We start from the raw sequence: 15,191 nt of genomic DNA, 5'->3' as shown, positions 1-15,191 counted from the left end.
GAATGAATTTAATCGAGTCAGTACCTTCCGGAAATGTCGCTGTTGCAGCTAGCAACGTTTTCACAACACTTTACTAACATTTCCGGAAAGGTACGGACTCGATTAAATTCATTCTGGACTCTCTATCCGACCACATAAAGACGTGCGGATACTTCGGTTTGGCTTTAGGGAACCTCTACTCACTACCACGTAAGTGTAGTGTTGTTTGGAACAGTAGAAGAGGTATAAAAATAGCGTTTTGTAGCGGCGAAAGGACACGCCCCGGTCACTTCCAGGCTAACGAGTTTTGGCTAAAAACGGTGAGCGCGAACTTTCTCAAAATACATCCGAATGACATGATTTTGGTGTCAACTCAACGTATGTACTCCCAATAGTCCGAAAAATTGATCTAAAGTGCATTTCACTCCGGATTATCCCTTTAAGAACACCAATTTTCTTTGTGAAGGAATAATGTATCGTAAATAAATAAATAAAGGTTCTTCCTTAAAATACAGGGGACATACAGTAATTATACTGTAGCCTACATACCCCTATGCTAAATTCCCATAGAGGCAGGCAGACTTTTATTTCTAAAGCCAAGGACAGTTAATTAATGGATCCAGGATACATCCTGATAAAGTTACCTTTGCCTTTGGAATTAAAATAGCCCCACATCATCACATGCCCTTTACCATACCTGAGATTGTCATGGTTTTATTTCAGTTAGACTGTTTGATTTGCATTGAGCTCAACGAGCATCAAACAGGAAGGCTTCTGGTAGCCTATACCTAATACTTCGCACCTTCTGATGGGTTCACACAATTTTCGCTTTTCATCTTCATTAAGTCTGTGTAGCCTACCCTCTTGACTACACCATCTTAGATGCTTAGGCAGCAGCAGTTATGACTGTCTCGTAACCAGATTGACATCTACTGTATGCCCTGTCGGAACCTACATTTAATAGGTTATAGGCTATTCCTCAGTCGAAAAACATCCAATTGTTAGTCTTTATATGAAGAGTTTGGTTCCAAAACGCTATACAGTAGCCTATGTGACTAGAGCAAAATAGTAAAAAGAGGCAGTGATATTTTTTTCCATTAATCTCTTTGGACAAGTGGCACAACTAAAAACTGTGATTTATTATTTCTAATTTACAAGAATTATTGCCTTCAGATTAACTAATGCCCCTCACTTCTTTTCAATTTGTATGTGCCAGGGATATTGACTTGGGGTGGAAAAATACAGTTTTAAAACATATTTTTTTAGGCTATTCATATCCTATTAAAAAGCTCTTTGGAAATCCAAGGTTCTGCACAATAATAATAATAATAAAAATAAAAATAATCATATATCGCTTTTCAGTGTAGGCTACCCAGAGACGCTTTGCCACAATGGCAAAACTACACCAAGAAATGCATCCAGCATAACACGTTTCGCCCTTTTTTTTTATATTTCACAATCCAGGATATATGCTTTCAAATATCATGAAGAACTACAATGAAATAGGCCTACTTTTATCTAGGCCTATAGACTTTTTCAGGAAACATGGAAACATGTGGAAATGCGACATCATGCATCATGCGTAGCCTGGACAGAATAAAGTTCCGCCCATCAACACGGAAGCGAAGAGATCTTGGCATTTGAACAGGTAAGCGGAATATTGTCTATGCCTATGCTCAGTTCTGACAAAATATTAATTTAGGCTAGGCTACATAGAGACTAAAATATTTAGGCTATGTAGAAGTTTAGCCTTTTCAATTAATCTAGTTATCTGCAATCTCGGGAAAGATCAGGGAAGATATCGTGTAGCCCCTACGAAAGGGCTGCCAAGTTTCAGAGAATGGCAAGCGTGAAATGCGTTCGTCCGCCGACCGTGCAAATACACAGCTTTACAACAAGTATAGCCTAGGACAACGATAGACTTATAGCACCCATAAAACAGTAGTCTAGCCTACATTAACTTCTAAACTCAAGGAGAAACAGCGAATCAACAGTGAACAAAACCTAGCAAGCAGAGGACGTTTTAACTGTTGGAGTCCGCGCTGTTGTGTGTGAAAAATATAGGCTACCAAAGTCCTTTCTCTAGATAAACTTAGAGGCGCCAAGACCCGCCTCACGTTGCTTCTGATTTGTTTATTGCGTGATGCCTTCCGTGGTTGGTTAGATTTAGGCACTGATGGATTGGTTCCCAGATAGCAAATCATTTTGGCTTTCCTTTGGCATACATGTGGCCTCTTTGGGCTTTGTTTGGCACAGGAAAAGGCCACTCAAAGGTTTTTGGGCAACCTGTGGCTTAATTATGATCTGCCTTAATTCTGGCTAAGTTATGGATTACGTCTGGTTAGCCAGCCGACAAGGTGATGAGCGGGACCGCATCTCATGACTTGCGCGTGCGTTCTTTGGGCGACCAATGGCTTAATTATGATTTGCCATAATAAATAAAGGGCGCCATGTAATTCTGGCTAAGTTATGGATTACGTCTGGTTAACCAGCCGACAATGTGATGAGCGGGACCGCATCTCATGATTCATGGGTGAGCTTTGGCTGTATCATGGCTTGCCAAAAGAATGCACAGAGACCGGGAATTTTGAACATTCGAATTCATGCATTGCCCAGAGAAGAGCCTCCATCAGTTTGCCGTTGTGATAACTGAAGGTAAGTAGCCTACATTTATTCTCTTTATCAAAAAATATGTTGTTGTTCTTGTGTATAATAACGTTACGCCTTGTATTTAATGTAGCCTAAAAAGACGTGTTAGATTTGAAGTAGGTAAATCGAGTACACCCGCTACCTTGGCGAGCAGGCTAGGCCAATTGTTAGCGGACCGGTTGGAAATATGCAGACAAAAAAAATATAGCATTAGCCTTTGCGTATTGCAGAAAGCTCCCACCTTTAAACCTACGAATCCGTTGGCCAAACTTGTTGCTAACTGAGGATCTTGCTCTCCTGGCAGTACATTAATATCTTCAGGAGACTGTCATTGAGAGCTAGTGGCATAACTGTAACTTCACAACGTAACGTAATCACAAATCACGTAAGCCTACAGGAAGTTAGATAATTGGAGAAACGCATTTCCCCATGCAGTAGGCCTTGTTCCTTTGTAAAAAATAATGTCCAATTGTACATTGTACATTTAAGAATATTCTATGGAAATTAGGCCTAATTTCTCTGGATGTGACAGAACTCTGTTTGGATGTTTTAGGAAAGGGCTGTCCTATGCATGGTGCTAGGAGGGTGTAAATAGATGGATGGCTAGCTGGGCAAATACATAGCCTATGACATATGTTGAGGATTCAGAACTGCCTTTTTATATTAAATGATGCTTTTGTATTCTTCAGCTCTTCTGCGTGACCTGTTGGTGAACCAACAAATCCTGTTGGACCAGCAGAGGAGCATGTGATACAAATAATTCAAGACCTACACTAATCCATCAAGATGTCCCCCACCTCCAAGCATATTCCCTATTTTCCCCTGGGTGACACACAGGCTCTGGAGGCCTTGGAGGGTGACCTTGCAACCCAGCGGGACCTTCGTCAGGAATTGGTGAGCTGCTTTGATTTCTCTAAGAGTGGGTAATGCTGAATGAATGGTAAAAATGTTATGGTAATACAACCGGACCGGTTATTTTTCTTTTGTAGGTCATCACTATTGGATTGGCAGGGGGAGCCGATGTCAAAGATGTCTTTTTTGAGAAACTGCATCTGAAGGCAGTAGTGATTGGTAAGCATTTAACTGTTCATCACTTATTACAAGCATTCTGTTCTAGGCTCTGATAACTCTTTTCCAAAAGCTCCTGCACCTATGCGTCTTCTGTCAGACAATTATTCTTAGTAGAGTTTAACAGAACTGAACTTCCAGAAAACTTCCTGAAATGTTTCTTGGAGACACAGACACACAGCCCCACACACCTATCTCCCACACTATGAGTTCTATTGGAACTTGCATCATGAAAAATATTGTAGCATGCATTATTGCTGTTTAAACCCAGTTATATCTGTTAAAATCACTGACACAAACTTTCTTTGTGTATGTCTTCAATTTCAGATGCAGTGAGGCGCAATCCAACCTGCTCGGCTGCTACGGATTTACAGATCGGCTACAAAGGCTACGAAGAGATGGTTTGACTGGGCGCGATGTGAGGAAAAAACGTCAGCCGGCTCCCAACCAGGAGCAGCAAACTGAATGAATACCAATAAAAACAAAAATTCACTTTAAAATACATTGTCACTTTTTTTGTGCATAATCCACATAGAACATAATTTAACATTTTAATTTATGAGCCTAGGATACTAGGACATTTTTGCGTAACTAATCCACATAAATAAATAAAAAAATAAAGTAATGAATTAATAAATAAATTAATAAATAGCTATACTTTGGGTCAGTTATGGCATCACTGTGGGTCAGTTATGGCATCTTTTTGGCAAGGTTTTGGGATTTTGGCCACTCTTTGGGATACTTCTGGCTACATTTTGGTATTCCACAATAGGTTTTGGCTGGGCTTTGGCCTGCTTTTGTTTTTCTTTTGGCATGCCTAACTTGGGCCAAATTTGGGCCGTACATCATTCCAAAGCTTTGCCAAAATGGCATGCCAGTTTTGGCCCAAATTTGGGCCATAATGATGAAGTTGACCGTTTGTGAATATTGTGAAACTGAAATAGAGATACATAGCCTACACCAGTAGGCTAAGTACTTACACAGTATATGAATCTTACAAAACTTATTAAACTAGTATGCTAATCCTTTACTTACAGTGAATGCCTTCAAAGTGCTGATACAGAAGTAGCCTAAAACACACACACAAACTTCTCTGCTGTAGGCCTATTAACGATAGGCGTGTCAAAATAAAAGTCCCTATGCTTACTGCTGTACCAGAGAATGTCTAATAAGGGGAGAAGGACCACTAGCGAAATACTTCCGCATGGTACTGCAACTAGAGGGCGATCGCGAGCAAGTGATGAATGAATGGGTAGCAATGGAGCTGAACCCCCCAGTACCACATTTGTCGTTATATAATTTTTTCTCCTGAAATTGCATTAATGCATGCGATGCAGGATAACTTGACTTGACAATCAGCTGACCAATAAAATTTTTAATATGTGTTGTTATTCCTAAAAACCCTTTCAAAGTGTTCATGTCACGTGACACAAGCGAACCACTTTACGGCCATAGACCTAAAAGAAGGTTCAGCTTCACGACGGTCGTAATCGGTCGCGAGTGTCGCGAGCATCCATGAGCTAAATGCTAGCATGTTACAGGGAAAACGGCCCATCCTATGAAAAGCAGAAAGGACATGAGTGACTTTTTATTTCATTTCCAGTGGAAAACCTATACTCAGGTAGCTACTACGACAATGTACATTAAGAAATGAAGTTGTCAACTGTGAAAAAAACGAGTTCTAGTCGCTTAGCCCCATAGACCACAATTCATGTATCACTTGCTCGGCAACGTCCCTAGCGGAATTTCAACAGATTGCAGGAACAATCCGGTACAATGGAGTTAATAGGAAGTGGACCGGCTCTCCCTAAAGGGGCTCTGGCTGTACTAACGGCAGGCTTAACAAACTAAAAGTCCTATGGCAAGAAAACTGGCGAGGCCAGAACATATTGATGGCCTATATTCATTATAAACGACCTCACAGTGAAGAGGAGGTGACAGTGTTGCCTAGCCTAGGCCTACCCTAAAACCCCAGAGCTATTCTCGATGTCAGGTTCCTACGTCACAGTCCTCCGCCATATTGGAATTGGGGAAAGAACATCGTCTCCGCCATATAGGCCAGTCAATCTAGCTCAAAAAAGGGCCAAAACTTAAACTAATTGCAATAGTAATGGTTCATACTTTTTATTGATCCTTAAACCCTCCTGCATCACATATTAAAAATCTACCCATTTATATTTAGTGGAACATACTTTTATTCAAGGTCAAAGGTAGCAATTTCCAATGCATTTTGCCATTGAGATTTACTACATGTGAAATGGGTAAAATGTTAAACTATAGATATCAAATTGAAACTTTCACAGTTGTTTACTCACATTAAGGCAAAGATTTTTTGTATTGCAAGTTTTCTGAAATGTGATGTTTAGATATGCAAATGAGACCAGTTTTACTTAAATATGCAGTAATTTGCATATATTTCTAGAAAACTAAATCTGAACAATAGATACAGTCAACTTCAAAATAATTGCTGAATTTTGCTTCTATATTGTATACCAAAAGCCTATGCAAAGGGAATATTTGATATCACTTCATATCACCTCAGAAATGAGGAAATCAAGTCCAGTCAAAATCAATGCGTTTCAATGGAAGTACATTGTAGAACAAATGATTGTCAATGATATGGTATGATGGAAGTATCTCAGTGCATGCCAACTCACTTGATATGTTGTCTAAAGGTCAATATCTTCCTTATGTGACTTGGCATGTGACTTGAGATACTTCCATCATACCATATCATTGAAAATCATTTGTTTTATAATGTACTTCCATTGAAACGCATTGATTTTGACTTGACTTGATTTCTTCATTTCTGAGGTGATATGAAGTAATATCTAATATTCCCTTTGCATAGGCTTTTGGTATCCAATATAGAAGCAAAATGCAGCAATTATTTTGAAGCTGACTGTACCTATTGTTCAGATTTAGTTTTCTAGAAATATATGCAAATTATTGCATATTTAGGTAAAACTGGTCTCATTTGCATATCTAAACATCACATTTCAGAAAACTTGCAATACAAAAAATCTTTGCCTTAATGTGAGTAAACAACTGTGAAAGTTTCAATTTGATATCTATAGTTTAAAATTTTACCCATTTCACCAGTAGTAAATCCCAATGGCAAAATGCATTGGAAATTGCTACCTTTGACATTGAAAAAAAGTATGTTCCACTAAATATAAACGGGTAGATTTTTGATATGTTAATTAGATATGCCTATGGATCACAAAAAACTTGGAATGATTACTATTGCAATTAGTTATGGGTCAAACGCTAGATTGACTGGCCTAATAGGAACCCATTCAATTTAGCGTCAAAAGGTAGTAGTCAAACTTTTAATTAACGTGTCATTTTTTAACTTTGAGTCATTATCTGGAGAGACTAAGGCCTGATATATACACAAATCGATGTCAGGTTCATGGCCGCAGCCAAATTGAAATGGGGGAAACAAAACATCTACGCCATGCAGCGCCATAGGAACCCATTCATTTTTTAGTGAAGATCCACCGGTCTTCACGTACCTCGTACGGGCATCTCGTATAATCCAAACCTACCTAATTCAATTTGTGTATATATCAGGCCTTAGTCTCTCCAGCTAATGACTCAAATTATAAAAATGACACGTTAATTAAAAGTTTGACTACTACCTTTTGACGCTAAATTGAATGGGTTCCTATGGCGGAGACGATGTTCTTTCCCCAATTCCAATATGGCGGAGGACTGTGACGTAGGAACCTGACATCGAGAATAGGCTACTCAACTCCAAAACAGGAAGAATCAAAACTTATTCAGGCGTAATAAGCAAATTACACATAGCCCAGGGCCATTTCCACTGACAGAGAACCGGTCTTACCAGATACGGTTTCTATGGGTAGAGTCGGGTGGAGTTCAACGTGATTATTTTCTGAGGTTGTCGTGCGCGTGTGCCTGGAGACTCAGTCATGGAGCGTGAATCAAAGGGAACTGAGAATGTTGACAAAGAAATTATAGACAACAGCATGCTTTAACATGTTATTGCATGTGGTGGATATGTTATTTTGGGAAAACATGACCATTTCGACGATCACTGGTGGTTGAGTCACATCATGCAATTTTGCGACATGTGTTCTTGTGTAGCCCAGAGCCATAGAAAGAGAGAGTAGCGACACTCTTTGATGTTGCCGCCACTCGATCAAAAGTTCCAAAAAACCTGTGCTGAATGGCTGAATCGCAGGAGGGTGCGATGTACTACTGGATGCTGGAAGGTTAATCAATTAACTCATTGACTACTGACCAAGAGATTGGCTGTAAATAGTTCCAAAAGTCCCATAACGAGGAAATAGCCTGGAAAAAGCGCTGCCATTTTTTCCTATGGAGGTCTATAGTGTTGCCACTCTGTTTTATCCACCGCTCTGGTGTAGCCTAGACAGTCTACTCTACAGCCTATGAAATTGTCATCAAAGTGTAACTGCACCCCATAACTCCACCCACTTCACATTTCTGAAAACAGCTTTCAAAATGAGCGGGACGTTCTCTAATTTGGAATGGTGATTTTGTGTCAATCTGGGAATGAGTGCTGCTGACACGGCTTATCACAGGTAATCAGGGCAGCAGGTGTCGGGGCGTTTCATTCCTAATTTGTAACAACCCGGTGACGTAGAGTCGCCAGAGAGGTGCAGGACTACGTCAGCATTTTGGACCAAAATGCCATGGCATGTTTCAACCTGTAGAAGGCGCGGAGAGCTATATTTCCAATACAAAATCATACAAAATGTTTATTTTCTCGGGAAACACGATTTTAGTCAATATTAATCCTGGTAATAGTGTAGTTCACCACTTGTGAGTAATTCCAATAAATCAACAGCTCAAAAACATGTTTTAGGGTGCAGTTACACTTTAACGTTAGCCCTATTTAAATGGTCTGTCTAGCATTTATAGACCGCCGTCACGTCATCCGGAGAAATCTTCCTTGGTCGCCGCATTTAGCTGATTTACGGCTCCCATTGACTCCGATTGAACATTTCTAATGAAAACGTCAATTATGTGCTTAAACAAACGCTGCTGACATATGCCAGCAACCATTTCACTTTGATAATAACCTACATTTTTGTCCAACATATAAACAGCAAGAATGACACAATTTTATTACCGCAACATGGAAAAACCTAGGGGAGAGCAAAAACATTACATTACATTACATTACATTACATTACATTACATTACATTTGGCTGACGCTTTTTGACCAAAGCGACTTACAAGATGGAAAAAAAAAATTAGGTTTTTAAGAGCATTTCTAACAACAATATAGAATACAATAAGTGCATTAGTGGGTCTAATAAGTGCATAAATAAGTGGATAAGTGCATGAATGAGTGCGATTGTCTGAAGTGCTATGAGAGGAGATGTTCTTTGAAGAGCTGGGTTTTCAGACCTTTTTTGAAGATGGCTAGGGATGTTCCTGCCCTAGTTGGACCAGATAGTGCATTCCACCAACGAGGGACGACAGATGAGAAAAGTTTGGATTGGCCTGCTCGTGCTGGCGGAAGAGCTAGACGTCGCTCAGCTGAGGAGCGCAGCGGTCGTGTGGAGGCATATGCCTGTATGAGGGCATTACATCCGTGATCCCATGTGCAATAGGGCTCGGGATCATGACGTGAAAACTTTGCGGGCACAACCAGCCTCACTCCTTAGTTTACTATGGATTCCTATGGATATACTCCCACCTATTAGTGTGTTCCTGTTGCTTATTTTTTGCCTTCTTGGTCGTATATTGCTGTGTAGTGGGGTGTAACAGCGCAAGCCACGATCGCAAGAGGAAAAGAATCGCTAATATTTCTGCTTCTTGTCTTCTGCATCTGAATGAATGGATATTACGTTCAGTGCGCTACCAACATGGCGGCAATATTCCTAGAATGCAAGGCGTGTGCCCGAGCCCTATTGAATTCCCCATTGACCCGGCGTCACCAAAAACGGCAGATGTTATTAAGATTAAATGTCAGAGTAATGACATTCAAAAGGATACCTTAATAATACACCACCATTCATAAAGGAACGAAGGATGAAAAGAAAAACAATTTATTACATGGGTGTTGCACTGAAATACACTTACATGTAGTAATAACAACTGAAACACCAGAAATTATACACAGCCCAAAGCAGATAGTTAAATCTCCGCTTAGCATGCTAATTTATTACAATATGGGCATATAACGTGTAAACACAAAATCTCAAAACATTTTGTGTTTACACGTCAAAAAAGCTATCAAAACATTTTCGGTTTGGTTTGGGATTTAATTTACTTTCAGACTGTCTGATTATATCGCTAAATGTTGGGACTGGTGAACACTGAAATCTGGGGTGTATTTGATGGTTTACTATTAGTTTCATGTCGTTGAAAGTGTCGGGATTTCCACCCGCTGAGAGAATTCGTTGAACATGCTCTGTGCTGAATTATTTGCATCGCGGCCACAAGTAGGCTAGCCTAGTTGCTATGTGGGTATTACAAACAAAATGTGTGCGCATAGTTCTGCATTAAGTTGATTACAGTAGGCTACGTGTTTATTAACTCTTCTAGCAGGGGGAGGTGGTGGATTTAAAAGTAGCCTAGACTATTTGGCGCAGGTTATTGTTAATGCATTATCGCTGGTCGTCGAAATCATGCAGAATTGCAACGTTTTGTTCCAGCATTGTCAACAAATGCAGCAGTGCAGCACACACACGGCTCTGTGATCCAGCATTGTTGTTGTTCTGCCAAGGGTCTAGTCAGGTGAGGTCAAGCGCGGGGGCTGGACTAGAGGTTCGAGGTGGGGCTATGTCGTCATAAAAACTCCAGATGTGCCTTTACACGGCAAAATGAAGACGGGGTTTTCAAAAACCTTCACCTTGGAAGCAGTTTTCAAAAACCATCGTTTTCAGCCTCCAAAACGGCGTTGTCGTGTAAACACAAGGCCTAACTGATGAAAAAAACACAGTTTTTTTTAAAAAACGTTGTCGTGTAAACAGGGCCTAAGCCTTGGCTCGCCCGAGTCGGCCTGCTTTTGGCCCGATAGTGTGAACACGGTGACTGGTGCATTTTGACACTTTGCCACATTTTGCAACAAAGATTAGCATAAGACAGGTCTAATTGGTGTTTTTAAAAAGAAGGGAAAGAGAATAAAGAACATAAACATTCCCACAAGGTGGTAGGGTGCTCTGAAAATGAAATCCAAAATGATTTTTCAGACCTGTGAGGCCTACTATTCAGACCCTTAAGGAATTTATTGTTTTTTGTGGAAGTGTTTCTACTTATCTCAATAAGGGAAACAAATTAAGAGCCTACAGTATGTTGAGTCCAAATATGTCTATGACATATTAATTTATTTGGAAGTCCATCCAAGTTTCCTGTGGTGGTTACCGGAGAAACGACTGTGGCTGAAAATAATCAATTAACCTATTGGTCACCTGCATGAGGCACCCTTTTTTTATTTGTTCAAACAGATTTGTCACAGTCAGCCTTTGTTCACAGTGTCGTGTCATCATGAGCAAGAGGAAGGGTGGAGGTGACAGTGGCCAGTTTCCTGTGCAGCCTCAGAAAAGAAGAAATGTAAGTTGAGAGCATTGACAAAATGAGACCTTGCAATAGGGCAAATCCAAACCAAATTTCCTGAACGCCCACATTTTGCTGGTGGGGTAAATTTGGGTTGGCTTTCAGCCTACATTTTGCCATTCAGATCTGAAATGGTTATACATTTGTGAACGGAAAGAAACTTGTATACTGATGTCCTTCATTTTCCCTCCAGTCCACTGCAAGTCAAGACGGAGATGGAGAAAGGAAGCATGATGACATCATTTGTGTAGGGGCAACAGCTGACATGGAGGTGAGTGGGGAAAGGAGCAAATATGTAAGGCATAATGATTAATTGAATCTCACTTGTACCAAGGGTTGTCACATTTTCATACACATTTAATTTGCTATAATAATAATAATAATAATAATAATAACTAGAAAAGCACTCCGAGAGCGCAGACCTCCGCCAAGCAAAAACATAACCGCCTCCTGGATCCAGACGGTGATCCGGATCACTCCCTTGGGTCATTTCAGACCTTTCCTGAAAATTTCACCGAAATCCATCCATAACTTTTTGAGTTCTCTTGCTAACAAATAAATCATACAATCATACAAACAAACAAACAAACCCTGATGAAAACATAAGGTAATAATAATAGTAATAGTTGCTATAACTAGATGTACTGCAAAGCGATACAAAATATGACTGCCGATCAGTCCTGCACATTCTCTCCACAAAAATAAATCATGCATGTTGATTTTTTTCCATCCCCCACTTTTATGTATGTAAATGAGTGCGCGTGCGTAGTATGTGCGCTTGCTTTTGTGTATGTGTGCTTTTCTGAGTTCATACTGGACCTTCACAGCCCACCATTATGGAGACTGGACCTTCACAGCCCACCATTACGGCTCAGACTGGACCTTCACAGCCCACCATTACGGCTCAGACTGGACCTTCACAGCCCACCATTACGGCTCAGACTGGACCTTCGCAGCCCACCATTACGGCTCATACGGGTGGAGCTGCAGTGGTACCGCAACTTCATTCTTGCAGCATAGGAACAGTCAACATCAACGTCAGCACATCATCAGCTCCTGTGGTGAAATCAGGTTGTAATACACATCTGATCCATGTAGATCTTCTCCATGCAATTGATATTTACCTTTTTCCCATTCATCCAGCCATTCTGTGGGTCTGGCGATACAATCGGAATACAATCGGATACATCGGAAATCTTAGTCACTTTTAAGCATGATGCTAGCTGGCGAGATGCTAACGGTCTAATCCAACTCAATGATCTATGCTAGGCTGAAGTTGTATCACCAGACTCACAGAATGGCTGGATGAATGGCGGAATATCCCTTTAAAGGGAAACTATGCAGGTTCAGCGCCTGTTTCGCTTTTTTTTTCACTCGTTTTACGCTTGCAGATTTCCTTGCAGAGCGTCCCCTACAGCTTTAGTGATAATAATTTTACAACACTCCTCAATCGGTCAGTCTGCCTGTTAATGAGCACGATCGCGAGGCCGGAGACTTTCTCTTTATCAGTGCCGTCCTGGTGGCACAAAACTTGCATAGTTCACCTTTAACTTCAAAAGTATGAAACCGTTTAACACATTTGGGATGCTGAGTGCTTTTATTAGCATAACTGTAACTGTATCTGTTGTTATTGACACTTGTCTTCCCTCGACTCTTCTACCATAGAGAGCAACGATGTTCAGCAGCCTTCCACCAGCAGCACAACTACGGACACAGGTGATTAGAAATGCACCTGAATATACTGTATGTGACCCTGTAAAGTGGAACCAGTCGTTTCGGTAAAATATATTAAATTAAGTTATTGTGCTCACGTGAACGGCCATAAACTTAGCTTTCCAACGATATGTATATCGAGGGTATTACACAAACTATCGCTAAGATAACAGCATCCAAAGTTGACATGGTTCTCCTGTCACGATATGCCAGAAGAGGAGAAATCACCTTTTTAAGCGGCGCGTGCACAACGGGAATGACAGCAAATGTGTTGAATCTTCGCCGGGTTTAACAGTCAAAACATATGTTTTTCCGTGAAATGCGTTCACGATATGAAACTGTAGACGGTATACAGTCGAATTATGCGAAAACGTGAAATTCAACATTTTAACCCGGAAGTTTGTTATTGTTGATTTTCTCAAAATAACGTTGTGCGCAAAACGACTGATTTCGCTTTAAATGGTCACGTATATCTTCAATGCGTATGCAAAAACAATGTATGCACTTCCACACACTTGTTTGTACTGGCCAAAACAGCTCAATATCGTATGGGCAGTAAATCATGTCATTCTTCTAATCTAATCTATACCATATCCTCATTGTGGAAATATTATATACGATAAAAGTTAGTAAGCTCATAGCGCTCTAAACTTATATTAATGATTCAAATGATTCCCCTACTTTCAGAACAGTGGTTTCTTTAATATTAATGTCAATGCTGCCTTCCTTCAAACAGATATCAAAACACTATCTGAAAAACAGAAATCAAAACTGAAGAAGAATTTTCAGAAGATTATTGAAGGCATCACAAAGAAAGGAACTCCAACTTTGCTCAATGATATTTACACAAAGCTTTACATCATTCAGGGTGAGAGAGAGGGGATAAACCAGGAACATGAGGTTTTGGACCTTGACAGTGTGTCCAAATCACAAACATCCGAAGACATTTCAATCAACCTCAATGATATTTTCAAATCTTTACCTGGAGAAAATGAAGATTTTCGAATTGTCCTAACTAAAGGAATTGCTGGTATTGGGAAAACCGTTTCAGTGCACAAATTTCTTCTTGACTGGGCAGAAGAGAAAGCTAACCAGGATGTGGACCTCATGATTGTGCTTCCCTTTAGAGATCTGAACACAATGATTGAAGATGATGAAGGGTACAGTCTTCAAGAGCTGATGGAGGAGTTCTGTTCTGAACTTAAGGATGTCAAAGACCCAAAGACCTATGAGAACTGCAGCATTTTGTTCATCTTTGATGGTCTGGATGAAAGTCTTCTTCCTCTTGATTTCCATAGCAACAGGAGGGTGTCTAAGGTCACAAAGAAGTGTTCAGTGGATGAGCTGATTACAAATCTCATACAATCTGATCGTCTTTTGCCATCTGCACGTATTTGGATAACTTCTCGACCGGCAGCACTCCACAAAGTCAGCGACTGGACACAAACAACACATCGTTTGACTGAGATTCAAGGATTCAGTGACCCACAGAAGGAGGAGTATTTCAGGAAGAAAATCCTTGATGAGAATTTGGCCGACAGGGTCATATCCCATATCAAAACATCAAGAAGCTTCTACATCATGTGTCACATTCCAGTCTTCTGTTGGATTTCAGCGATGGTGTTTTCTATTCCTGAGATCTTGGACACTGCTCGCGAAAACATCCCTACCTCATTGACTTCAATGTACACCCGATTTCTTCTTCATCAGATGCAGAAGAAGGATGAGAAGTACTACGGCGAACACAAAACAATGCCACTGTCAGAGACAGACATGAAGATAATCCTCAAATTGGGTAAGCTCGCCTTTGCAAACTTGGAGAAACAAAATCTAGTATTTTCTGAGAGTGACCTGAGCGAGCATGACATCAATGTCACTGATGTGTCTGTACAGTCAGGGGTCTGTACATGTAGTTGTTAAAGAGGAGGATCCCACTATCAGAGAGAAGTGGTACAGTTTTATCCATCTCACCATACAAGAGTATCTTGCAGCGTTTTATGTGTTCTATTCATTTGCATCAGAAGGATCTTTCGAATTTCCAATAAAAGAAACAACACGACCAAATTCCCAAGTCATGTATGACTTTGCCACTGATGGGTGGGTTGAAAAGAGGGACACGGACGATGAGGATGAAGATTATAACTCCGATGAGGAAGTCGCATGCATGGATGACGATGAATGTGATATTATACGTTTTGTTCAGGAGGTGAACACTCTGCAT

This window comes from Sardina pilchardus, chromosome 1, assembly GCF_963854185.1.
Source record: "Sardina pilchardus chromosome 1, fSarPil1.1, whole genome shotgun sequence".
Lineage (NCBI taxonomy): Eukaryota > Metazoa > Chordata > Actinopteri > Clupeiformes > Clupeidae > Sardina > Sardina pilchardus.
This window is presented reverse-complemented; position numbering follows the sequence as displayed.